At 55.6% G+C, this 26494-nt stretch overlaps 1 protein-coding gene across 1 annotated transcript in view; it reads left to right on the top strand.

Annotated features, from left to right (window-relative positions):
• PPP6R2 (protein phosphatase 6 regulatory subunit 2) overlaps positions 1-26494 on the top strand; it is an 83128-nt gene that overhangs the window by 1541 nt on the left and 55093 nt on the right. The window contains exon 2 of the mRNA XM_069861212.1: positions 25202-25334. The gene's annotated coding sequence lies outside the window, so the exon portion shown is untranslated. The remainder of the gene's footprint in view (positions 1-25201; positions 25335-26494) is intronic.

The following is a 26494-nucleotide window of genomic DNA, read 5'->3' as shown; positions in this document are numbered from 1 at the left end:
GGATCCCCCTGGATGCTGGGACTAGTCGATCCCTGGCCCCGTTCCACTGCCTGGATCCTTGGAGCAGTTGATCACTGGCCCCGTTCCGCTGCCTGGATCCCAGGACCAGTCCATCACTGGCCCCGTTCCATTGCCTGGGTCCTCCTGGATCCTGGGACCAGTTATCACGAGCCCCATTCCACTGCCTGGATCCCCCTGGATGCTGGGACCAGTCGATCACCAGCCCTGTTCCACTGCCTGGATCCCCCTGGATGCTGGGACCAGTCGATCACCAGCCCTGTTCCACTGCCTGGATCCCCCTGGATGCCGGGACCAGTCGATCACCAGCCCCCTTCCACTGCCTGGATCCCCCTGGCTCCCCGTTGCCGTCGAGTCCGGCTCCCCCTGCCTGCGTTCCCCATTTCCAGCCCAACTCCGTTGGGTTTCAGGGCTCCCATTCCGAGTCCTTCCCTGCTCCCGGGGTTACCTCGCGCTTCCTCCTCATTTCCAGGCCTGCTTTGTTGGGCTTTGTTGGGTTTTGGGGGGCTGTGGGGGGAAGCCACGAAGCTCGGGCTGAGCCGCACAGGGAATCGTTGCCCCCCGGCCTGCTGCCAGGAGACCTCTTCCCGCGCCCGACCCGGAGGCCTTGGATCAAAATAAACCCAGCTAGGAAGCGAAAAAGGGAAACCGAGAGAACCTGGAGGCGTTTTAATATCTTCATCTCCCACGTCAAAATGAACGTTTTCCGACCCGAAGCTCGTTTTCATCGCGTGCTTTATTTTCTCTCTCAAAAACCCAAGGAGAAAGTCGGAATTCCGGGCCTGTCCGGTGCTACGATGGGTTTGAAGCCGAGCGCGTCATCGCTTCTTGGTGGATTTGCCTTGGGAAGCCCTGTTTAAGGATAAGAGACCTTGCGATTTCTCTTAGGACCCTGACACTTGGAAGCCAAAATACCTTCGTGGTAACAAAAAATCTGCACAGTGACTTCTGTGGCCACCGCCGTGGGGGTCAGCGAAGTTAAATCTCGGGATGCGCGCTAGGAACGCGTAAGAATCTGCGCCGGTTTGAGCCATCCCGGGAGGAGATGCGCTCAGGAGGAGCTGACTGAGGGTCGGAGAAGGAGAAAATGAAACCGAAGGCGTGTTTTGGTTTTCCTGTCCTCGCCGCGCGTTGCGTTCGTTGTGTTCTGTCGCGAATCCTGGCGCCTGGGCCCGTGTCCTGTCTGGAAATCGCAGAGGATTTATTGCGTTGTAGCCGAGGCGGTGGGTGAGGTGCCCTGGTGAGCGCCATGGGGGGGTTTGAGGGGTTCCTGGGGAGCGAGGGCTGCGTGGGGGTGGCTGGCGTGGAGCTCTAGAGCCTCTTCCTTTCAAACCTGGGCTTTGGTGAAGTCCTGCTTGCATTGGAGGAGGGACAAGTTGGGTTTTTAAGCGCATCAAACCGAGCGCCGTCAAATGAATGATGAAAAACCATCTTTAAAAGCTTTCTGGTTGGTTTCTTTTGCCCCGGGAAGCGAGCATCCTGAGCCCGTGGGCTTCGGGCTGCTACTCCCAGCGCCCTGCTTGGACCGGGAATCAGCTGGGATGGACTGGAGTCGCCGTATCCTGAGCTTGGAAGAGGAATCATTCGCTCACGCTTCCCTTTGGTGGGAAGATACCCCAGATGGAGCTGATAGACCTTCCACAGAACGTGGAAAACCACCGTTTCATCTCTTTTTTTTCCCTGAGTTTTATTGGCCAGCGGCTCCAGTGACAAAGAGAAACCAAAGCTTTTCCCTTCCCTTCCCTGAGATCCCGCGATACGGAAGGATTCCAGCCAAGGAGGGTGTCGTGTTGGAGGAGAACGTGGAGCGCGGGATGAGCTTTCGTGCTCCGTGTTTGGGTTAATGAGGTGTGGACAAGTGCAAGTGGAAAGACCGTAGATTATATGTTGGGGCAAACGACTCCGCACGTATAATCCGGTGGCGTGTTTTCCTAACAGAGCCCCGAGTGTTGGTGCCTGAAGGGCCTGAAGGGCGAGAGCTGGAGTGGGAGAAGCTCAGCCCTAAAAACGGGCGAACTGGAATGCCCAGAAATGGAGGAGAATCTCGTTAAGAGTCGCTGCTTCCGCAGCAGCAAGAGCAGAAGGGCTGGAATGACTGGGAAACCCGGGTGTAAATGACCCGGGAAGAGCCGACGAGGGTGGTGAGTTGAGAGCAAAGCAGGAGCTGGGAGGCTGAGCCAACTTCTGGGAACTTTCGAGGGAGGACTATCTCGGCGAGGCCTGGTTGGGTTGGGTGTGAAGTGATTGGAAACAGGGTTGATGGGTGGTGGTAGGGAACGGTGTCTCCTCTCCCTTGGAGCAGCAGCTCTCCCGGAACCCTGTAACGCTTCCTTTTGCTTGTTTATTCCCTCCTTTTCGTGGGAAAACTATGGATGGTAGCGGGTTTGGGCAAGGAGCAGGGAAGGAACGTGGTTTCTGTGTGAGCAGCAGCAGCTACGAAGGCGCTGAAGCATCTCTTGTGTTTAATATTATTTTATATATATATATTATTCTTGTCTTTTCTGCCTGGTGCCCTTGTTTCTTTGACTGCGCTTCCCTCTTTCCCTGTCTCTATTCCTCCCGCCCTCCTTCCCACCCCTGGGATGGGCTTCCCTGTTTTGAGCCACTAAAACCGTGCGGTGGCCAATATTGACATTATTATTCCGCGCCGCGGCTGTTTTACCTGCGCGTTAACTCTGCTCCGGGCAGCAAACTCAGGCGGATAAACATTAATGATCGCAGGCAGCTGAAGTTAAAAATCGCAGCTTGGAAAAGCTGGGATTCAAGAAGGGTGTTGAGGCTCTGGAGCGAGTGCAGAGAAGAGCAACGGAGCTGGGGAAGGGGCTGGAGAAGAAGCCTGAGGGCCCTGGGGGTGTTTAGGCTGGAGAAGAGGAGGCTGAGGGGAGACCTCATTGCTCTCTCCAACTCCCTGAGAGGAGGTTGTGGAGAGGAGGGAGCTGGGCTCTTCTCCCAAGGGACAGGGGACAGGACGAGAGGGAATGGCCTCAAGCTCCACCAGGGGAGGGTCAGGCTGGCCATCAGGAGGAAATATTTCTTGGAAAGGGTGATTGGTCCCTGTCCGAGGCTGCCCAGGGAGGGGGTTGAGTCCCCTTCCCTGGAGGGGTTTAAGGGCCGGGTGGCCGAGGTGCTGAGGGACATGGGTTAGTGATCGATGGGGATGGTTGGACTCGATGATCCAATGAATCTTTTCCAACCCGGTGATTCTCTGATTCTATGATTGTCCAGGGATGGGGCAGCCACAGCTTCTCTGGGCAACCTATTCTAGGGCTTCACCGCTCTCACGGTGAAGAAATTCTTCCTTATATTAAGCCTTCATGTGCCCCTCTTCCATTTATCCCCGTTCCCTCTCATCCTATCCCCACAAGCCTTTCTGAAGATCCCTCCCCGGCTTTCTCGTAGGCCTGTTGCAGGTAGGTGGGGTGGTGGGCGCCCTGCCTGGCTCGCACAGAAATCTTTCGCAAGGCGTGCTGGCAGGCGGCGTTAGCGTTGGCACAGCCGCCCTGCCCGGCGTGCCTGCGCTGGCTGCCGTTGGGCTCTCACGTGTGCTGGGGCTCTGCGGTTCGGTGCCGTTCAAGCACCGCAGGGGCACCGAGGACCGTGAAACGGCTTTGATTCTGATTCTCTTTGGCAGAATCAGGAGCAAGAGCTGCAAAGCAGAGGCTGGCGCTGCTTCCCGGGAGACGGGGGCAAGAGCCGAGGCTCGGGTGCTTGGAGGTGCTGCAGCCCACAGGAAGGAAGGAGGAAGCCGAGCAAAGATATTTGAGTTTCAGTTTTGTCTCAGTTTTTTTCCTGTGGCGGCCTTGTGAGAAGGTGCACGACGGGCACGCCCTGGGGTTTTGGGATAGGCGACTTCGAGTCTCTCTTCTTCCATCTTTTTTTGCTCATTGCTCTCTCCAACTCCCTGAGAGGAGGTTGTGGAGAGGAGGGAGCTGGGCTCTTCTCCCAAGGGCCAGGGGACAGGACGAGAGGGAATGGCCTCAAGCTCCACGAGGGGAGGCTCAGGATGGACATCAGGATGAATTTTTTCCCAGAAATGGTTCTCAAGCTCTTGCAGAGGCTGCCCAGGGAGGGGGTTGAGTCCCCTTCCCTGGAGGGGCTTAAGGGCCGGGTGGCCGAGGTGCTGAGGGACATGGGTTAGTGATTGATGGGAATGGTTGGACTCGATGATCCTGTGGGTCTCTTCCAACCTGGTTATTCTATGACTCTATGATTCATTCTTCATGGTCTCAACAAACCCAGGGATTGTTTCACCTGCTTGTTCTTACGTGTGGTGGGATGGGATGGGAAAGGTGGTGTTCCCTTAGCTGCGTGCTGTTCTTATTCTGCCTTTAGAGGGTCCTCTGCTGTGTCATTTCATGTGTGTTATTCCATGTAGGAATGTGTTATTCCATGTAGGAGGGCTACAAAGATGATCCAAGGGCTGGAGAACCTCCCGTACGAGGACAGGCTGAGAGAGTTGGGGTTGTTCAGCCTGGAGAAGAGAAGGCTCTGAGGAGACCTTAGAGAGACCTTCCAGTACCTGAAGGGGCTCCAGGAAAGCTGGGGAGGGGCTGTTCCCAAAGGCTTGTGGAGATGGGACGAGGGGCAATGGGGATAAACTGGAGAGGGGCAGAGCTAGACTGGACACGAGGAGGAATTTCTTCACCATGAGGGTGAGGAGGCCCTGGAACAGGTTTTCCAGGGAAGCTGTGGCTGCCCCATCCCTGGAGGGGTTCAAGGCCAGGTTGGATGGGGCTTGGAGCCCCTGATCCAGCGGGAGGTGTCCCTGCCCATGGCAGGGGTGGAACTGGATGATCTTGAAGGTCCCTTCCAACCCAAACTGTTCAATGATTCTGTTTTATAATGGATTTCTGCATATTTCAGAAGGGCAGTTGAGGCTTTTAGCTGACAGGTTGGGGCAATACCTGGAGCCCTGTGTCTAGTTCTGGAGTCCTCAGCAAAGGAAGGGCATGGAACTGTTGGAGCATGTCCAAGGGAGGCCACGGAGATGTTCTGAGGCCTGGTCCACCTCCAGTACAAGGACAGGCTGGAAGAATTGGAGTAAATAGCTGCAGTATCTGCAGGTGGGGGTAAAAGCTGCCAAGGAACTGTTGGTGGCTCTTTTGGTTTTCTCTGAGCTGCCTGTTCCCATCCGAGGCCAGGCTGAGAGAGTTGGGCTTGCTCAGCCTGGAGAAGAGAAGGCTCCGAGGAGACCTTAGAGCAGCTTCCAGTATGGAAAGGGGCTCCAGGGAAGCTGGGAGGAGCTTGTGGAGGTTGTGGAGAGGAGGGAGCTGGGCTCTTCTCCCAAGGGCCAGGGGACAGGACGAGAGGGAATGGCCTCAAGCTCCACCAGGGGAGGGTCAGGATGGACAGCAGGAGAAAATTTTTCCTGGAAAGGGTGATTGGTCCCTGTCCGAGGCTGCCCAGGGAGGGGGTTGAGTCCCCTTCCCTGGAGGGGTTGAAGGGCCGGGTGGCCGAGGTGCTGAGGGACATGGGTTAGGGATTGATGGGTATGGTTGGACTCGATGATCCAGTGGGTCCTTTCCAACCTCGTGATTCTGTGATTCTATGATTCTGTGAAAAGGAGCAGGGAGGCTGCTGGAGCACTGGAACCAAGAAGGAGGAGAGCAAAGGGAACAAGGAGGCTGCTGGAGCGCTGGAACCAGGAAGGAGGAGAGCGAAGTTATCAGGGAGGCTGGTGCAGTGCATGAGCTGGGAAGGAGGAGAGCAAAGGGAGCAGGTCTGGCTTTACCAGGGTGTGGTTCGGTGCCCCTGATCGGAGTTGGCGGGGGAAGGCGTTCCTGGTTTGTCCCTCTGCGTTCCAGGTTTGTCTTGTGCTGACAGAGCCGGTCTGTCCGCAGATTCCCCCCCCTCCCCTACTCCTTTCCTGCAGGTTTATTTTACTCAACAGGCACGGTGGGAGCAGAGCAGCTGCCCTGCTGGAACGTTTGCCGGCCGCGGCTAACGGGAAAGGGGCTGGGAACGTGGGGCTGCAGCAAAATGAACCGGAACCGTGATTCCCCGTTAGCTTCAACCAAACGAGTAGAGTAGAGAATCCAGGTCATCCTCGGAGTCCCAGCTGCGTGGTCAGAACCGCTCGCTCGGCGCCCGCTTTGCAAATCAGAAAATACTGAATGATGCCTTTCAGCTGAGTCCTCTTGCACGTTATCCTCGGTTTTTTTCACGTGGGAGATTGTTTTTCTCAGCGCTCCGTTGGTTTTCACCACTTCTGCGTTCTCCCAGCCCTTTCTTGCTGCTCAGCATACATCGTCCGTGGCGGATCCCGCGTTTTCTTTTAGCTTTCTTATTTTCTTCATGCCTTTCTAAGCCTTCTTTCCCCCCCAACGTTGTGTTTCAGGCTCTCCCTTCACTTCCTAACGGCTGGAAGCCTCTCCCTGGAGTTCACACATCTGTGATGTAAACGCCTGCTGCTGAGGTAACCTTTTAGGATTCCTTTTTTAGTCCGCGGAGAGGAGCAGCCGCTTATTCTCTCGATGCAGAAGTCTAAAATAGAGCGGAGTTTGGCTCTAGAAGCGCTTCTTCCTCTCTTCTGCAAAGGGAATCAGGGTGACTAATTCAGCTTAGTCATCCGGAGCTTAAATCTCCACGTGTTAGGTGAGGCAGGTCCTGTTGCAAGGGTTCGGATGGGACCTCCTCGCGGCAGCACGGGGTGTTCTCACCTGCCACGGGGCAGGAGGGGAACGAGGCCCTGGATTGTGTTTTGCAACGCGCGCTGCTGGGTGAAACTCCTTCCTCTTTCGCAGCCGACGGAGAAGTTTGAGGTTGAAAGCATATAAATAATCCAGAATCATTTGGTTATCTATTTGAGATCAATACAGTAAAACAAACTCGAGCGTTTGTCGCGTACAGCGCGGTTGGTTTTCCAGGTTCGATTGGAGATGCTCATCGGAGGAGCGGTTTTGCGTTGCGATTGGCTGCCTGGTTTGCTCATGGATCGTCTTGTGAGCTCCTTGGTGCGGAAGACTGAGTTGCTCTGTGTTTCTTCGGTGCTTGGCATGCAGGGGACTCTCAGCTGAAGTTTCCTGCTGGTTTGGGCAGCGTAAAACCTGAGTTTTTTCCATTAGCTAAAGCTGGAATAGTGCAGATGGGCCCTGGGAACGGCTGCGTGCGTCCTAGTTTGGTGAAAATTCCACGCTGGATCATGGAATCATAGAATTGCTTGGTTGGAGAAGACCTTTGAGACCATTGAGTCCAACTGTCCCTGTCCACTACTGAACCACATCCCTGAGCACCTTATCTCCCCATCTTTTAAACCCCTCCAGGGATGGGGACTCCACCACCTCCCTGGGCAGCCTCTGCAAGAGCTTGAGAACCATTTCTGTGAAATATTTCTTCCTGATGTCCAGCCTGAGCCTCCCCTGGTGGAGCTTGAGGCCATTCCCTCTCGTCCTGTCCCCTGGGAGAAGAGCCCAGCTCCCTCCTCTCCACAACCTCCTCTCAGGGAGTTGGAGAGAGCAATGAGGTCTCCCCTCAGCCTCGTCTTCTCCAGGCTAAACACCCCCAGGGCACTCAGCTGCCTCTCATAAGGTTTGTTCTCCAGCCCTTTCCCCAACTCCATTCCCCTTCTCTGGATGCACTCAAGGACCTCAATGTCCTTCTTGGAGTGAGGGGCCCAAAACTGAACCCAGGACTTGAGATGTGGCCTCACCAGTGCTGAGTCCAGCGGCACAATCCCTACCCTGCTCCTGCTGGCCACGCCGGGTCTCATCCAAGCTAAGATGCCCTTGGCCTTCTTGGCCCCCTGGGCCCCTGCTGGCTCCTGTTCAACCAACCCCCCCAGGTCCTTCTCCTCCAGGCACTTTCCAGCTGCTCTTTGACTACACGTAAGGAGGAAAGTCTTCAGGATGAGAGTGATGAGGTGCTGGCCCAGGTTGCCCAGGGAAGCTGTGGCTGCCCCATCCCTGGAGGTGTTCAAGGCCAGGTTGGATGGAGCTTGGGCAGCCTGATCTCGTGGGAGGTGTCCCTGCCCATGGCAGGCGTGGAACTGCATGATCTTTAAGGTCCCTTTCAACCCAAATCATTCTATGATTCTCTTCCCCAAGCCTAGAGCTGCACAAGGTTTTTGTGTCCCAAGTGCAGGACTCAGCACTTGTTGAACCTGAGTCCATGGATTCAGCCATGGATCCAGGTCCCTCTGCAGATCCTCCTGCCCTCCAGCCATGGATCCAGGTCCCTCTGCAGATCCTCCTGCCCTCCAGCCATGGATCCACATCCCTCTGCAGATCCTCCTGCCCTCCAGCCATGGATCCAGCTCCCTCTGCAGATCCTCCTGCCCTCCAGCCATGGATCCAGACCCCTCTGCAGATCCTCCTGCCCTCCAGCCATGGATCCACATCCCTCTGCAGATCCTCCTGCCCTCCAGCCATGGATCCAGGTCCCTCTGCAGATCCTCCTGCCCTCCAGCCATGGATCCAGGTCCCTCTGCAGATCCTCCTGCCCTCCAGCCATGGATCCAGACCCCTCTGCAGATCCTCCTGCCCTCTGAAGGAGCAGAACAGCTCACAAAATCCGAAGGGGCTTGCGACTGCCGGGTTTTGCAGGAGGGTGCGTGGCGTTTTAGGGTTGCGTTGCCAGGAAGAAATGCCTCTTGGATGTCCCTGCTGTTACGCTGCACCCGCCGTTTCCTCTTACAAAACGGGCAGCCAATTTCATGACTTCTGTTTTTCCTCTTCCTTCTGTCTTCTTTGTTCTTGGCAAACTGTGGTCCCTCTTAATTAACCGTTAGGGGTAATTAGCGGTGCTGTCTGTTGTGCTTTCAGCGTGGCAGCTTCCATCCAGTGTGTCCGTGCCCCCTCGCTCCTGGTTTTCTCCTCCCTTTTAAAGCAGAAGCGCTCGGGGACGTCGTGTCCTGCAGGAAAACCCTCTCCCCTTTGCCTTTTTTTATCACGAGCGAATATATTTATTTCTTTTTTACTCACTTGAAACGAGTTGGAGCGCTGGCTTTTCAAATACCTGGAAGAAAATGTTGGAATGAAGCGTTCCAGATCCCAGCAACGAAACTATTGGGTTATTTTTAGACTTTCAAGGGAACAGCGAAGCAAACCGTTCGGTGCGTGCTTGGGGCTTGGATGTCTGCTCGGGATTTTACAAGGAGCTGTGAAGTGGAACCGAATCGCCTCGTCCTCGCAGCGGGCGTGCGCCACGGGAGGAAAATAGTGTTGCATAATCAGGGTTTGTTGTTGGAGCTTCGTGCCCCGGTCACGGATTATTTTGGGAAAAGCAGGAACTCGAGCAAATCCCTGAGGAGCGGACAGCGGAGCCGGGGTTGGAGGAACAGGAGGATCCCAAAGGCCCTCGGTGCAAAGGGAGAGCTGGACCTGGTGGAGTTCCAGTCCATGAGGGGCAGGAGATCACCATCATTTATGTGTGTTGGGTGGTGGGAACTCAGCTGCCTCATTGGGAAGAGACATGGGAAGAGCTGGCAGCGCCAGAGGATGGTCTAAGGAAGTTCATAGGATAGTTTAGGTTGGAAGGGAACTTAAAGATCGCCCCATTCCAACACCTCCAACTGGATCAGGGGCTCCAAGCCCCAGCCAACCTGGCCTTGAACCCCTCCAGGGATGGGGAAGCCACCACTGCTCTGGGCAACCTGGGCCAGGGCCTCACCACCCTCATCGTGAAGAAATTCCTCCTCGTGTCCAGTCTAACTCTGCCCCTCTCCAGTTTATCCCCATTGCCCCTCGTCCCATCCCCACAAGCCTTTGGGAACAGCCCCTCTCCAGCTTTCCTGGAGCCCCTTGAGGTACTGGAAGGCCTCTCTAAGGTCTCCTCGGAGCCTTCTCTTCTCCAGGCTGAACAACCCCAACTTTCTCAGCCCGTCCTCGTACGGGAGGTTCTCCAGCGCTCGGATCGTCTTTGTAGCCTCCTCTGGCCCCGTTCCAACAGCTCCATAACCATCTCGGTGTGTGAAGTAATGAGCCAAGATACCATCGAAAGTGTGATTATGTGAATGGATGCTCTGCCTGCAAATGGCAAAATATTCTGTATCTTGGGGTTCGAGACAGTTTTGAGCTGTGTGAGAAAAGAAAATAGAGAGGTGGAGCTCAGGTGGCCGTGGAGGCCACCAGCATCCTGGCTTGGATCAGCAGGAGCAGGGAAGGGATCGTCCCCCTGGCCTCAAAGCTTTAGGCTACGCCTTGAATCCTGGGTTCAGTTTTGGTCCCCTCTCTCCAAGAAGGACCTTGAGGGGTTGGAGAGTGTCCAGAGAAGGGAAAGGAGATGGGGAAGGGTCTGGAGAACAAGAGTTCTGGGAGTGGCTGAAGCTCCTGGGGCTGTTTAGACTGGAGGAGACAAGGCTGAGAGAAGACCTCTTCGCTCTCTGCAGCTCCTGGAAAGGAGGTTGGAGCCAGGTAGGGGTCAGGTTCTGATCCCAAGGAATAGGGATGAGAGGAATCAACCTCAAGTTGCACCAGGGGAGGTTTAGATTGGATGTTGGGGAAAACGTCTTTACTTGAAGAGTGGTGAATCATTGGAAGAGGATGCTCATAGCAGTGGTGGGTTCTCCATGCCTGGAGGGGTTCAAAAACCACGTGGCTGTGGCCCTTCAGGCCGTGGTTCAGTCGGTTTAGTGAGGTTGGGCTGATGATTGGGCTGGATGAGCTTCGAGGTCTTTCCCAACCTTAATAGTTCCATGATTCTGTGCTCCTATAAAGCTCTCTTGACGACCTGCGGTGTTTAAACAAGCAAGGGCTGCCCGGTGGTGCCTGTGAAGTTCATCTGTTCTTCTCATTCACAATTTTTATGTGTGTAAATTGTCCAACCCGATGTCAGGGGTGTCAGTCTGGTCGTGGGGGGGTGTCTGACTTGTTCAGTAGGAGAGGAAACCATTCATGCGTGACGCTGAACACCTTCTTGATACATGCTGAGGTATTCTGGTGGGACTGGGAGAAGACCTTTCCGATGCTCCAGTGGTCTTGTGTTGGTTGGTCTGTGCCTTCTCGTGAGGCAGCGGTGTTGCCTGCAGTTAGGGATGGAATCCCACCAGCTGGTTCTATCATAGGATCATAGAATCACCAGGTTGGAAAAGACCCATGGGGTCATCGAGTCCAACCATTCCCATCAATCACTAACCCATGTCCCTCAGCACCTCGTCCACCCGGCCCTTAAACCCCTCCAGGGAAGGGGACTCAACCCCCTCCCTGGGCAGCCTCAGACAGGGCTTGAGGACCCTTTTGGTGAAGAAGTTCCACCTGATGTCCAGCCTGACCCTCCCCTGGTGGAGCTTGAGGCCATTCCCTCTCGTCCTGTCCCCTGGCCCTTGGGAGAAGAGCCCAGCTCCCTCCTCTCCACAACCTCCTCTCAGGGAGTTGGAGAGAGCAATGAGGTCTCCCCTCAGCCTCCTCTTCTCCAGCCTAAACACCCCCAGGGCCCTCAGGCTTCTTCTCCAGCCCCTTCCCCAGCCCCGTTGCTCTTCTCTGCACTCGCTCCAGAGCCTCAACATCCTTCTGGTGGGGAGGGCCCAGCACTGACCCCAGGATTCGAGGAGCGGTCTCCCCAGGGCCGAGGCCAGAGGGAGAAGAACCTCCCTGGCCCTGCTGGCCACGCCGGCTCTGCTCCAAGCCAAGATGCCCTTGGCCTTCTTGGCCCCCTGGGCCCCTGCTGGCTCCTGGTCAACCAACCCCCCCAGGTCCTTCTCCTCCAGGCAGTTCCCAGCCAGCCTTCTCCTAGGCTGTAGCACCTAGTCCCTGGTGTCCGTTCACTTTGGTGGTGGAGCAGCGTGCGGAGTGTGGGGAGAGGCAAGGAGAAGTTCTGAAGCTTCGTTTTTCCTCCTCCTGAGAGGACATGGTAGTACTGATCCCGTAGATGATCCATCAGGTTTTATGGCTCCTGGTCTTCTTGTACCACCCAAGAGAGAAGCTTTGTTTCCAAACATTTCTGCGTGGCTATCTGAGTGGAAAGGCATTTCTTTTGCAATATCGCCTTCTTCTGTGTGTGCAGCAAAAAATAAACCAGCCAGGGTTCAGAGTTCAGTGTGGGAAATGGGTTTGCAAACTGGGTTTTCTGAGAATTCCTGTGTGTCCCCACCTGTGAATCCCAGTCCCTCGCTTCATAGAATCTAGAATCATAGAATAGTTTGGGTTGGAAGGGACCTCAAAGCCCATCCAGTTCCGCCCCCTCTGCCATGGGCAGGGACACCTCCCACTGGGTCAGGCTTCCCAAGCTCCATCCCAAGTGGTCTTCAACCCCTCCAGGGATGGGGCAGCCACAGCTTCCCTGGGAAACCTGTTCCAGGGCTTCACCACTCTTATCGTGAAGAAATTCTTCCTGATGTCCAGTCTAACTCTGCCCCTCTCCAGTTTATCCCCATTCCCCTCGTCCTATCACTCCAAGACTTTGTCAACAGTCCTCCTCCAGCTTTCCTGGAGCCCCTTCAGGTACTGGAAGGTCTCTCTAAGGTCTCCTTGGAGCCTTCTTTTCTCCACAACCCCAACTCTCCCAGCCTGGCCTCGGACGGGAGGTTCTCCAGCCCTCGCATCATCCTTGGAGCCTCCTCTGGCCCCGTTCCAACAGCTCCATCTCCTTCTCCTGCTGAGGATTCCAGCCCTGGCCCCAACCCTCCAGCTGAGGTCTCCCCGAGAGGAGCAGAGGGGACAATCCCCTCCCTCCCTGCTGGCCACGGTCTCTGGATGCAGCCCAGGACACGGGGGGTTTCTGGGCTGCGAGCGCACCTTGTGGCTCCTGTGGAGCTTCTCCTCCCCCAGCCCCCCAAGTCCTTCTCCTCAAGCTGCTCCCATCACACCATCCCCAGCCTGGACTGAAACCATGTATTTCCCCAACCCAGGTCCACGTCCTTGCCCTTGGCCTTGTTGACCCTCCTGATGTTCTCCAGCCCCACTTCTCCAGCCTGTCCAGGTCCCTCTGGAAGTTTGTCCACGTTTCCCTACGACCAGTCGGATTGTTAATAATTAGTTCTGAAGGGTTTAACTGGGGAGATCCAGGAAGAAAAATCAATTTATTGCTTAACCGATGTGTATCAAACGATCCAAGAGGCGTCCGAGTCTTTGTTGGTGGGAGCCGTACAAGCTTGACCAGGGAGGCACCTCGCTGCTTAACCCCCCCGTGACTCACTGATCCGTGTTTTAACGAGGTTTGGGTGCTGGTATTTTAATATTCAAATCAAGTGGGAAGTCCCTCGAGGTGCCTGGTGGGAGAGATGGACTCTGGAGCTCCATAAGTAGAGGCTCCAAAGCTGGAGCTAACTCTGCCCTCGAAGCCCAGGTGGAGTTATAGGCTGTGGGATTTGCTTCTCCAGTGTTTGTTGGCTCCATGTGCTTCCAATAGACTTAGATGAGGTCTCACTTTCTCTTGTGAGACCTTATCTGGAGAATCGGGTCCAGGGCTGGAATCCTCAGCAGGAGAAGGAGATGGAGCTGTTGGAACGGGGCCAGAGGAGGCTCCAAGGATGATGCGAGGGCTGGAGAACCTCCCGTCCGAGGCCAGGCTGAGAGAGTTGGGGTTGTGGAGAAGAGAAGGCTCCAAGGAGACCTTAGAGCAGCTTCCAGCACCTGAAGGGGCTCCAGGGAAGCTGAGGAGGGGCTGTTCCCAAAGGCTTGTGGGGATGGGACGATGGCAGGGGGATTGGAACTGGATGATCTTCAAGGTCCCTTCCAACCCAACCCAGTCTATAATTCTTCTCCAATGTGCGTTGGCTGCACGTGCTTCCGACAGACCTAGAAAAGACCCTTTTTGTGCAACTCTCTTTGGTTTGTTTTTCTGGGCGGCTTCTCCCTGCGTTCATGGAAGCGCCGCACTCTCATCAGTGCCTGGGAGTGTTGGATTTAATTAAAACCGTCGCATTTAAATAAAGAAGCTGTGCAAATGTCGTTAGCGCAGGTTAAGGCGTCACTTAGAAGGCTGTTTAACCAGATACCAGGTGAGGAGCAAGTCGATCATCAAAAGAAAGTTCTTTTTGATAGCGTTAATTCAGCTACTTCAGAAGCTTAATTCAGCGACTTCAGAAGCTCAGAATAATTAGAAGTGGCTCTTAATTTTGAGTGTATATTTGTACAGCAGACAAACCTTCATTGTTTTCTGCTTGCAGCGGTTGTTTATTAAAAGGAAGAACACCCCAGATCCCAGCCCCGGCTCTCCTGGCCTTCTAGGAGGTCCCCTCCAGGACTAACTGTTGGTGTCCAAGGGATGCAGACAGGGAATCATGGAATCATAGAATCACCAGGTTGGAAGAGACCCACAGGATCATCGAGTCCAACCATCCCCATCAATCACTAACCCATGTCCCTCAGCACCTTGTCCACCCGGCCCTTAAACCCCTCCAGGGAAGGGGACTCAACCCCCTCCCTGGGCAGCCTCAGACAGGGCTCAAGGACCCTTTTGGTGAAGAAGTTCCACCTGCTGTCCATCCTGACCCTCCGCTGGTGGAGCTTGAGGCCATTCCCTCTCGTCCTGTCCCCTGTTGCTGCAGGTGAAGGCCTTGCAGACGCTCTGGTGGTGTAGGGCTTGGAGCCATGAAGTTCTCAGGTCCTACAGCTGGTTCTGGGCAATCCCTGGGTTCAGTCCAGGCTGGGGATGGTGTGATGGAGCAGCTTGAGGAGAAGGACTTGGGGTGATGAAGGAGGAGAAGCTCCACAGGAGCCACAAGGTGCGTTCGCAGCCCAGAAACCCCCCGTGTCCTGGGCTGCATCCAGAGAACGTGGCCAGCAGGGAGGGAGGGGATTGTCCCCTCTGCTCCTCTCGGGGAGACCTCAGCTGGAGGGTTGGGGCCAGGGCTGGAATCCTCAGCAGGAGAAGGAGATGGAGCTGTTGGAACGGGGCCAGAGGAGGCTCCAAGGATGATGCGAGGGCTGGAGAACCTCCCGTCCAAGGACAGGCTGGGAGAGTTGGGGTTGTGGAGAAGAGAAGGCTCCAAGGAGACCTTAGAGAGACCTTCCAGCACCTGAAGGGGCTCCAGGAAAGCTGGGGAGGGACTGTTGGCAAAGTCTTAGAGTGATGGGACGAGGGGCAATGGGGATAAACTGGAGAGGGGCAGAGTTAGACTGGACATAAAGAAGAATTTCTTCATGATGAGGGTGGTGAGGCCCTGGAACAGGTTTCCCAGGGAAGTTGTGGCTGCCCCATCCCTGGAGGTGTTGAAGGCCAGGTTGGATGAGGCTTAGATCACCCTGATCCAGTGGGAGGTGTCCCTGCCCATGGCAGAGGGTGGAACTGGATCATCTTTAAGGTCCCTTCCCATCCAAGCTGTTCTGTGATTCTGTGATTCAGTTGTGTGGTAACGTTTGAAGAGCAAGAGAACCTCTGCTCGCTGTCTCCATCGTCTTCCCCGCATCTCCACTGTGGCCATGGAGTGATGTGGGTGGCCCTTGTCCTGTGGGTGGCACCGTTCCTGATGGATGGGTTGGGATAGAGACTTCTCGATGCTGAGGGTTGGAGTGAGGAGCAGGGTGAGGGTCTCCTGGCAGGAGGAGGAGCAGGCGTGAGGATCTTCTTGGGCTACAAGGTGGATTTCGGCACTGCCCGTCTGTGGTGGGAAGCGTGACTGTGGCCAAGCACACCGCGCTGGGTTCCTTAGTTCCAAAAAAATTCAAATCCAGATCTCCAGACAAACATCTCCTGAACAACCTGGTCAACCCTCCCAGTGTGGATCTTCCAGATCTTCCACGTCCCGCTGGGTGATAATTCATCCTTTCCAGCTCGAAGCAACTGGAGCTTGGGAAGCAGAAGCAGATGCCTGCACAGGAGAGCAGGGCTTGCACTCAACTAAGGAAGCAGCTTCTGCTCCAGGAGACCTGGACGAGCCCTTCTGCCCTTTGGACAAAGCTTTGCTGCCTCTGCTCCCGGCGTGGCCCGTGGGCAAAGTCCTCTGTGCTGTTTGTTCCTTCCCCAGAGGTGTCTCAATCACCTGTACTGGCCAGAACCTTCTGACTCTGAGAGAAACTGCACCCTGAGCAAGTTTGCAGATGACACTAAGCTGGGTGGAAGTGTGGATCTGCTGGAGGGTCGGGAGGCTCCAAAGGGACCTGACCAGGCTGGATCCACGGGCTGAGACCAACGGGATGAGGGTTAACGAGGCCAAAGGGCGGGTCCTGCCCTTGGGGCACAACAACCCTGGGCAGCTCCAGCCTAGGAGAAGGCTGGCTGGAAAGGGCCTGGAGGAGAAGGACCTGGGGGGGTTGGTTGGACAGGAGGCAGCAGGGGCCCAGGGGGCCAAGAAGGCCAAGGGCATCTTGGCTTGGAGCAGAGCCGGCGTGGCCAGCAGGGCCAGGGAGGTTCTTCTCCCTCTGGCCTCGGCCCTGGGGAGACCGCTCCTCGAATCCTGGGGCCAGTTCTGGGCCCCTCACTCCAAGAAAGACCTTGAGATGTTGGAGCACGTCTGGAGAAGAGCAACAGAGCTGGGGAAGGGGCTGGAGAAGAAGCCTGAGGGCCCTGGGGGTGTTTAGGCTGGAGAAGAGGAGGCTGAGGGGAGACCTCCTTGCTCTCTCCAGCTCCCTGAGAGGAGGTTGTGGAGAGGAGGGAGCTGGGCTCTTCTCCCAAGGGCCAGGGGACAGGACGAGAGGGAATGGCCTCAAGCTCCACCAGGGGAGGCTCAGGCTGGACCTCAGGTGGAACTTCTTCACCAAAAGGGTCCTCAAGCCCAGGGAGGGGGTTGAGTCCCCTTCCCTGGAGGGGTTTAAGGGCCGGGTGGCCGAGGTGCTGAGGGACATGGGTTAGTGAGTGATGGGAATGGTTGGACTCAATGACCCAGTGGGTCTTTTCCAACCTGGTGATTCTGAGATTGTGCGAGCAGGAGGGAACTTGAGGTTTGGAAAGCATCCAGAAGATGCTGACATCACCTCCATGCTCTGTGCCCCGTGGGTTAAAACATCATCACGGTTTCCACCAGTCCTCCCAGGCTAAAACCCCAGCAAACACACAACGGGTGGGTGGTGGGTGGTGGAGAAAGCGATGGAGAGCGGCTGGAGAGTGTTTTTAAGTTGTGTGGAGCAGGTTCACTGACAGCTCCTCCTTTGCTTTGCTCTGGAGCACGTGGTGCTGTTGTGTTTGGCTGGGGAGCAGAGCTGCAGGCCTGAAGCAGCCGCATCTTCCAAAGGTTGATTTTTCCCTCTTGGAACGCCGCGCGCTTCCTTGGTGAAGAACAGCAAATCCTCTGACTGGGTGAAAGGAAACGCGTCTGGGCTGCAGGACCGGGTTGGGGATGTCCAGCTTGGAAAAGCAAAGAGCCCTGAGTGTCCAAGTCTGGAGTCCTCAGCACAGGGAGGACGTGGAGCTGTTGGAGCGAGTCCAGAAGAGGCCGTGGGGTTGATGCGAGGGCTTGGAGCACCTCCCGTACGAGGCCAGGCTGAGAGAGTTGGGCTTGTTCAGCCTGGAGAAGAGAAGGCTCCAAGGAGACCTTAGAGCAGCTCCCAGCACGGAAAGGGGCTCCAGGAAAGCTGGGGAGGGGCTCTTGATCAGGGAGTTCAGGGGTAGGATGAGAGGGAACGTTCTTCAGCTGAAAGAGGAGAGATTGAGATGAGATCCTAGGAAGGAATATTTCCTCTGAGGGTGAGGAGACCCTGGCCCAGGTTTCCCAGAGAAGTCACGGCTGCCCCATCCCTGGTGTTGAGGGCCAGGTTGGATGGAGCTTGGAGCAACCTGATGCAGTGGGAGGTGTCCCTGCCCATGGCGGGGCGGTTGGAACTGGCTGGGCTTTGAGGTTCCTTCCAACCAAACCCATTCCATGATCCTAGGACTCAGTCCTGGCAGGAGCACTCACTGGACCAGAGGCTCAGCTGCCAAGCAGAGGGTCCTCGACACGCTGGGGTGACAGGTTGGAAGAGTCTCGTGAAGCTCAGGCAAGGGCAGTGCCGAGCGCTGGCCCTGGGGAGGGACAACCCCGCGCCCCAGGACAGGCTGGGGCCGAGCAGCTGGAGCTCAGCTCTCCAGAGAAAGATCTCCGTGTCGTCTTGGTGGATCCAAGACTGGCCAGGAGCCAGCGACGTTCCCTTGCTGCAGGAGAGATCCATGTGCAGATCTTTCCTGTCCATCCAGTGCTGGGAGGGCACATCTGGAGCGCAGGGTCCGTTGCTGGGTTCCACAGGACAAGAGAAACGTGGATCTAGTGGAGAGAGTCCAAGGAAGAGCCATGAAGTTGATTATTTGCTGCGTGAGGAGAGCTGGGCGAGCTGGGGCTGCTCATCCTGGAGAAGAGATGCTTGAGAGACATCATCCATGTGTAGAAATCCCTCATGGAGGGCGGTAAAGGAGGTGGAGCCAGGTTCTTCTCGGGACAAGAGGCAGAGGGCACAAACTGAAATATGTTGAACTCAATGAAAGAAAAGATGTTTTAGCGTGAGGGTGGTTGAACACAGGCCCTGGTTGTCCAGAGAGATGAGGGAATCTCAATCCTTGGAGATGTTCAAACCCTTCTTGGATGCTCTTCTAGGTTAGACAGCTCCATCTAACGCGGCTTTGAGAAGCAACGGTTGGGCTGGGTGACCTCCTGGGCCCCTTCTCCTCCGCTCTGTGGCTGCCGCTGCTGCAGGAACTCGCTGGCTCACATCCTCTTTGAGCTTCTGAGCTCAAAGAACAGGGCTGAGAACCCACCTTGATTTTCATGAAGCTACGGGGCTTTTGTGTCTCTCAAACCGCACCGTTCGGGGCAGGAGGTGCTTGAGGATCATCGTGTGCTCCAAGATGTTGGGTTGTGCTCCTCAACAAGGACAGGTCGTTGCCTTTATTCGCATCGCCATGTTTTGGCGTAGGAGCCCGTGATGACTCCAGACTCGTGGGTGTGAGATTCAGAGAAACATACAATGATTTGGGCTGGAAGGGACCTCAAAGCCCATCCAGTTCCACCCCTGCCATGGGCAGGGACATCTCCCTGGATCAGGGGCTCCAAGCCCCATCCAACCTGGCCTTGAACCCCTCCAGGGATGGGGCAGCCACCACTTCTCTGGGCAACCTGGGCCTCCCCACCCTCACAGGAGGACATTTCTTCCAAAGATGTCATCTCAATTTCTCCTCTTTGAGCTTCAAACTGCTCCCCCTCATCCTATCCTTGCCCTCCCTGATCAAGAGCTCCTCCCCAGCTTTCCTGTAGCCCCTTTAGGTTCTAGGAGGCTGCTACGAGGTCTGCCCGTGGCCTCCTTTGCACCCAACAGTTCCATCTCCTTCTTTTGGGAGTTCCAGAACTGGACCCAGGACTCCAGGTGGGATCTCACAAAAGTAGAGTAGAGTTTTCCAGGACCGGAGTTTTGATACACAAGTGCCGTCCTCGAGAACATGGTTTAGTGTTTGGTGGGAATGGTTGGACTCGTTGATCCGGTGGGTCTCTTCCAACCTGGTGATTCTATGATTCTATGAACATCTGGTGCCTTTGTGGGTGCAAACTGAAGCTGGGATGGTGGCTTCCCATCTCCTTTCTCTGGTATCTACAGGAGGAAGATTTTCTAATGTGTCTGCAGACCTCACCGTGGAGGACTTCAGACATTTGCTCTGAATTTTGGAGGGTGTTGGCGTGACTCTTCTGGAAAGTTGGGCCCTTTTTAGGCAACTCGAGTTGTGGAGTCAAAATTCCTCGAGAACCCAAATTAGCACATTGCTTGGGAAGATGTTGGTGATAAAAATACTAAAAATGTGAATCCTTGTGAGGTGGCGGCGTGGTGTTAGGTGCTAAACTGGCAGCGTTCCTCAGCTTAGTGGGTTCCCGAATGCCTTGACAGAGCCCTAAAATGGATCGTGGCTACGGAAAGGTGTCAGCTCGGATTGTGACCGTTGGCAGGAGAGGAGAAGTTATAGAATCACAGAATCACCAGGTTGGAAAGGACCCATGGGATCATCGAGTCCAACCACTCCATCAATCACTAACCCATGTCCCTCAGCACCTCGGCCACCCGGCCCTTCAACCCCTCCAGGGAAGGGGACTCAACCCCCTCCCTGGGCAGCCTCGGACAGGGACCAATCACCCTTTCCATGAAAAATCTTTTCTTAATGTTCATCCTGAGCCTCCCCTGGTGGAGCTTGAGGCCATTCCCTCTCGTCCTGTCCCCTGTCCCTTGGGAGAAGAGCCCAGCTCCCTCCTCTCCACAATCTCCTCTCAGGAAGTTGGAGAGAGCAATGAGGTCTCCCCTCAGCCTCCTCTTCTCCAGCCTAAACACCCCCAGGGCCCTCAGGCTTCTTCTCCAGCCCCTTCCCCAGCTCCGTTGCTCTTCTCCAGACGTGCTCCAACATCTCAAGGTCTTTCTTGTGGGGAGGGGCCCAGCACTGACCCCAGGATTCGAGGAGCGGTCTCCCCAGGGCCGAGGCCAGAGGGAGAAGAACCTCCCTGGCCCTGCTGGCCACGCCGGCTCTGCTCCAAGCCAAGATGCCCTTGGCCTTCTTGGCCCCCTGGGCCCCTGCTGGCTCCTGTCCAACCAACCCCCCCAGGTCCTTCTCCTCCAGGCCCTTTCCAGCCAGCCTTCTCCTAGGCTGGAGCTGCCCAGGGTTGTTGTGCCCCAAGGGCAGGACCCGCCCTTTGGCCTCGTTAACCCTCATCCCGTTGGTCTCAGCCCATGGATCCAGCCTGTTCAGGTCCCTTTGGAGCCTCCCGACCCTCCAGCAGATCCAGCTTCCACCCAGCTCAGTGTCATCTCCAAACTTGCTCAGGGTGCACTCGATGCCCTCATCCAGGTCATTGATAAAGACATTGACCAGGGCTGGACCCAGCCCTGAGCCCTGGGGACACCACTTGTCACTGGCCTCCAGCTGGAGTTAACTCCATCTCCCACCACTCTCTGGACCCTCCAGCCAACCAGTTTTCCACCCAGGAGCTCGTTCCCCTGTTCAGGCCAGAGGGGACAGTTTCCGAAGCAGAACGCTGGGAGAAACTGTCTCAAAGGCTTTCCTGAAGTCCAGGAAGATCCATCCCCAGCTTTTCCCTCATCCAGCCTTCCAAGGGACCTTCTTGTCAACTCCAGCTGCACGTTGGGCGGCAAAACCCTGTCCCCAATTTCCTTCTTGGTCCCGGCTCTGCTGCCACTTGGCTGGTGCTGCCAGAAATAACCGCGCTGGATGATCTCCTGCTCGCTCTCGGGTACCCGGTGACTCCTGGCTGTGTGGAAGGGGCCTTCTCCAACTTCATTGTCCCACTCAGAAGACCAAGATGACTTCACGCTCAGCCTGAACAGTTCTGCAAGGCTTTGGTGCCAGCTCTGACACCAGAACCTGCTGCTTCCGTGGCCGTGGCAGCTCCTCGGGGAGCGGGGCCAGAAGTCTAAAATAGTAACCGGTCTCGGTTACGTCTATAATTACCAGCGTCGTTTCATCTACCTCATGATTTGCATCTCGTTTTGCAAATGTCCAGATGGTGAGGAAAACAAATTCGTCGTCCCTCTGAACCTGAATTTCAGAGGATCGCGGAGTGGGTTGGGTTGGAAGGGACCTCAAAGCCCGTCCACTTCCACCTCAAATCACGGAAAGGGTTGGGTTGGAAGGGACCTTAAAGATCATCCAGTTCCAACCCCCCAGCCATGGGCAGGGACACCTCCCACTGGATCAGGGTGATCAAATCCCCATCCAAGCTGGCCTTCAACACCTCCAGGGATGGGGTAGCCACAGCTTCCCTGGGAAACCTCTTCCAGGGCCTCCTCACCCTCATGGTGAAGAGATTCCTCCTCGTGTCCAGTCTAACTCTGCCCCTCTCCAGTTTGTCCCCGTTCCCCCTCGTCCCATCGCCACAAGCCTTTGGGAACAGCCCCTCCTCAGCTTTCCTGGAGCCCCTTCAGGTACTGGAAGGTCTCTCAAGGGCCTAATAGTTCTTTTCTTTAGATGGGAACTCATGGTGGCTTTCTGCAAGACGTAGAAATATCCTGATTTTTGACCCATCTCTTGGCAATAAGAATTAAGTTTTTCGTTATTCTCCTCGACAATTTTATGGTGTTTATGCCCTTTTGGCCCTGAATTCCTGAGAGCCAAGAAAAAGTTGATGATGCCTGAAAAGCCCAACTTCAGGACCTTGATGTGAGCATTGATAGTGTGAAAAGGCAGGGGTGGACGAGGTGCTGAGGGACATGGGTTAGTGTTTGATAGGAATGGTTGGACTCGATGATCTGGTGGGTCTCTTCCAACCTGGTGATTCTGTGATTCTATGATTCTGTGAAATCCGAGGAATGACCAAGCCTCCAGGCTGACTGAAAGGGTCATGGCCTCCTCCCTGGAGAGGAGGTGATGGAAAGGGTGACTGCTTGATGCTGGGCATTTTTCCATGGATTATTTGAGGTTGCGTCTCAAATCCTGGGTTCAGGTTTGGGCCCTCTCTCTCCTAGAAGGACATTGAGGTCCTAGAGCAAGTCCAGAGGAGGGGAAAGGAGCTGGGGAAGGGGCTGGAGAAGAAGCCTGAGGGCCCTGGGGGTGTTTAGACTGGAGAAGAGGAGGCTGAGGGGAGACCTCATTGCTCTCTCCAACTCCCTGAGAGGAGGTTGTGGAGAGGAGGGAGCTGGGCTCTTCTCCCAAGGGACAGGGGACAGGACGAGAGGGAATGGCCTCAAGCTCCACCAGGGGAGGCTCAGGCTGGACATCAGGATGAAATATTTCTTGGAAAGGGTGATTGGTCCCTGTCCGAGGCTGCCCAGGGAGGGGGTTGAGTCCCCTTCCCTGGAGGGGTTTAAGGGCCGGGTGGATGAAGTGCTCAGGGATGTGGTTTAGTAGTGGACAGGGATGGTTGCACTTAATGGTCTCAAAGGTCTCTTGCAACCAAATGATTCTGTGATAACTTTGTGGCACTTCAAGTGGGCAGGAAGCGGTGGAGTCCCCTTCCCTGGAGGGGTTTAAGGGCCGGGTGGCCGAGGTGCTGAGGGACATGGGTTAGTGATTGATGGGGATGGTTGGACTCGATGATCCTGGAGGTCTTTTCCAACCTGGTGAGTCTGTGATTCTGTGAACTCTGAAATATCTGCAGGTGAGGTTAAAAGCTGCCAAGGAACTGTTGGTGACTCTTTTGCTTTTCTCTGAGCTGCCTGTTCTCATCTGTGGACAAGCTGAGAGAGTTGGGCTTGCTCAGCCTGGAGAAGAGAAGGCTCCGAGGAGACCTTAGAGAGACCTTCCAGTACCTGAAGGGGCTCCAGGAAAGCTGGGGAGGGACTGTTCCCAAAGGCTTGTGGGGATGGGACGAGGGGCGATGGGGATAAACTGGAGAGGGGCAGAGTTAGACTGGACAGGAGGAGGAATCTCTTCACCATGAGGGTGAGGAGGTCCCTTCCAGCCCAAACTCTTCTGTGAAATTCTGTGGTTCCATTTCTTTCTGCCTTGTTGGTTCTAACGATGCTCATAGAGGCTTTTGCTGGCCTGTGGCTGCTTGGAGCTGGGAATCGTTAATGCCGAAGAGCAGAATTATCAGCGTTTCCTTTGTGTGACGACTCCACCACCTTCTCACGTCAGGGAGATCGTTCTGTGTTTCCGGGGAGGTGGGATAATGACCAAGTAATGACGCCGCAGGGTGACAGGAGCTGCTGAGCTGGTTGGGCGGGTGGGAATGTGGAGGAGGTGTTCATGGTGTTCAGCCCTTGGAGGCTCTTCAAGGTGGTGCTGGGGGCTTCCTGCGCCTGGAGGTGAAGGTGGGTCTCTTGCCACCCTGGTGGAAGAGGATGCATGGGGTTTCATCGAATCGTGGAATCATTGAGGTTGGAAAAGACCTCGGAGCTCATCCAGTCCAACTGTCAACCCAACCCCACCGTGCCAACCAAACCGTGTCCTGAAGTGCCACAACCACGTGGTTTTTGAACCTCTCCAGGGATGGAGACTCCACCACCACCCTGGGCAGCCTCTGCCAGGGCTTCACCGCTCTTTCAGTGAAGATACTTCTCCCAACATCCCATCTAAACCTCCCCTGGCACAACTTGAGGCCGTTCCCATCCCAACCCTTGTTCCTTGGGAGCAGAGCCCAGTCTCCACGTGGCTCCAACCTCCTTTCCAGGAGCTGCAGAGAGCCATGAGGTCTCCCCTCAGCCTCCTCTTCTCCAGCCTAAACAGCCCCAGGTTCCTCAGCTGCTGCCAGAACCCCTCTTCTCCAAACCCTTCCCCAGCTCCATTCCTCTTGCTGCCTCCTAAGGTGATGGGGCCTCAGCCTTGATGTGAAGGACATGGGATGGAGCTGTGATGATTCTTGGAGCAGGAAAAATGACCCTTAGTTTTCCTGGACAGCCTGTAACTTCCTCCTGAAGTGATGTCAAGGACACAAACGTGTTGTCGAAGAGGTCCAAGTCTTGGAGCTGAGTCCCTGGGCCCAGAAGGGGCTGTTGACTCCGGTGCAAGTTCGTGTTGACCCAGCTCTACAGAAGGATGTGGAATGGGAAGGAGAACATCAGCCCTGCTGGTGGTTGTGGCTTTGCCAAGGAAGTTGGTCACGCACCAGCTTGCTTTGATTTCTGTTTGGGGTGGAAGGTGGCATGAGGGTTAACGAGGCCAAAGGGTGGGTCCTGCCCTTGGGACACAACAACCCTGGGCAGCTCCAGCCTAGGAGAAGGCTGGCTGGAAAGTGCCTGGAGGAGAAGGACCTAGGGGGGTTGGTTGACCAGGAGCCAGCAGGGGCCCAGGGGGCCAAGAAGGCCAAGGGCATCTTGGCTTGGAGCAGAGCCGACGTGGCCAGCAGGGCCAGGGAGGTTCTTCTCCCTCTGGCCTCGGCCCTGGGGAGACCGCTCCTCGAATCCTGGGGTCAGCTCTGGGCCCCTCACTCCAAGAAAGACCTTGAGATGTTGGAGCACGTCTGGAGAAGAGCAACGGAGCTGGGGAAGGGGCTGGAGAAGAAGCCTGAGGGCCCTGGGGGTGTTTAGGCTGGAGAAGAGGAGGCTGAGGGGAGACCTCATTGCTCTCTCCAACTCCCTGAGAGGAGGTTGTGGAGAGGAGGGAGCTGGGCTCTTCTCCCAAGGGACAGGGAACAGGACGAGAGGGAATGGCCTCAAGCTCCACCAGGGGAGGCTCAGGCTGGACATCAGGATGAAATATTTCTTGGAAAGGGTGACTGGTCCCTGTCTGAGGCTGCCCAGGGAGGGGGTTGAGTCCCCTTCCCTGGAGGGGTTGAAGGGCCGGGTGGCCGAGGTGCTGAGGGACACGGGTTAGTGATCGATGGGGATGGTTGGACTCCATGATCCGGTGGGTCTCTTCCAACCTGGTGGTTCTGTGATTCTGTGATTCTATGTGAAAGGTTGATTAGGAGGAAAGAAACAGTTTTGCCCTCAGCTACCTGTGGTCAATAACAACTTCTTAACGTCTTTTCCAGGGTTGGACGCTTGAGAAGAAATTCACACTGGATGAAGATGATGTTCTGAAGCCGGGTATATTCCAGGAACCATAACCCAAATGTTTCTCTGTCCGTGGAGAAGATTTTACGTTTGAAGTAACTTCTACTGAAGGTACGAACCTCTGCTTTTCGTCATCACGCTCTGTGGTGGCAGCAGGCGGTATCGGGCTGCGTTCCACCTTGAGGTGGTTGCTAGTGAGGAGGTTGTTGATATCGAAGGCCAACGGCGTCCTGGCTTGTTTCAGAAATGGTGACCAGCAGGACCAGGGGAGATTCTCCCCCTGGACTCTCCACTGGTGAGGCTGCACCTCGAATCCCGGGTTCAGAAGAAAGATCTTGAGGTCCTGGAGCGTGTCCGGAGAAGAGCTGGGGGTGGGTCTGGAGAACAAGCGTTACGAGGAGCAGCTGAGGGCCCTGGGGTTGTTCAGGAGAAGAGGAGACGGAGGGGAGACCTTATTGCTCTCTACAACTACCTAAAAGGAGGTTGTGGAGAGGTGGGTGGTGGTGCCCAAGTGATAGGTGATGGGACAAAAGGGAATGGCCACAAGCTGCATCAGGGGAAGTTTAGATGGAGCTTCAGGAAGAGGTTCTTCACAGGAAGGGTTCTCAGGCCCTGGCAGAGGCTGCTCAGGGAGGTGGTGGTGTCCCCATCCCTGGAGGGGTTTAAAAAGCAGGTACGTGAGGTACCTGGGGACGTGATTTTGTAGTAGACGGGTACAGTTAGAGGTGATGATCTCTGAGGTCTTCTCCAACCTAATGATTGTATGATTCTACGAATACCTGGAGTCATTGAGGAGGGACCTGTGGTGTCTCTTGGAAGATTCCACTGCTGAACATCGGAGCTGGGAGCTCCGAGTTAGAACCTGTTGGGAACACAGCCTGGAGACTCAGTGTTTGGCGGTGGGTTTGCAGGAACCAGGGTGCTGTGGGTGCCACTCACGGGGCTGGACCTGGTGTTTGAAGGAACTCGTTGAGTCTGCAGCCCCTCAAGCGTCTCTGCTGTTCACCCTCTTCATCAGCGCCGGTGGGATTAGTGCAGCAGGTTTGCTGGTGACACCAGGCTGTGTGACGTGGTCAACGTGCTCCAAGGGAGGGAGCCACCCAGAGGGACCCGGACAGGCTGGAGAGGTGACGCTGGATGTGTTGTTTGATCAAGATCTTGGTTCCATTTCTGCTGGCGTTGCAGCTGCAGGCTTAGAGTCATAGAATGGTTTGGCTTGGACCTCAAAGCCCAGCCCTGATCCACCTCCCACTGGATCAGGTTGCTCCAAG

This window comes from Phaenicophaeus curvirostris, chromosome 1 (assembly GCF_032191515.1).
Source record: "Phaenicophaeus curvirostris isolate KB17595 chromosome 1, BPBGC_Pcur_1.0, whole genome shotgun sequence".
NCBI lineage: Eukaryota > Metazoa > Chordata > Aves > Cuculiformes > Cuculidae > Phaenicophaeus > Phaenicophaeus curvirostris.
Note: the sequence above shows the minus strand (reverse complement) of the source record. Positions and strands in the feature narration are given on the sequence as shown.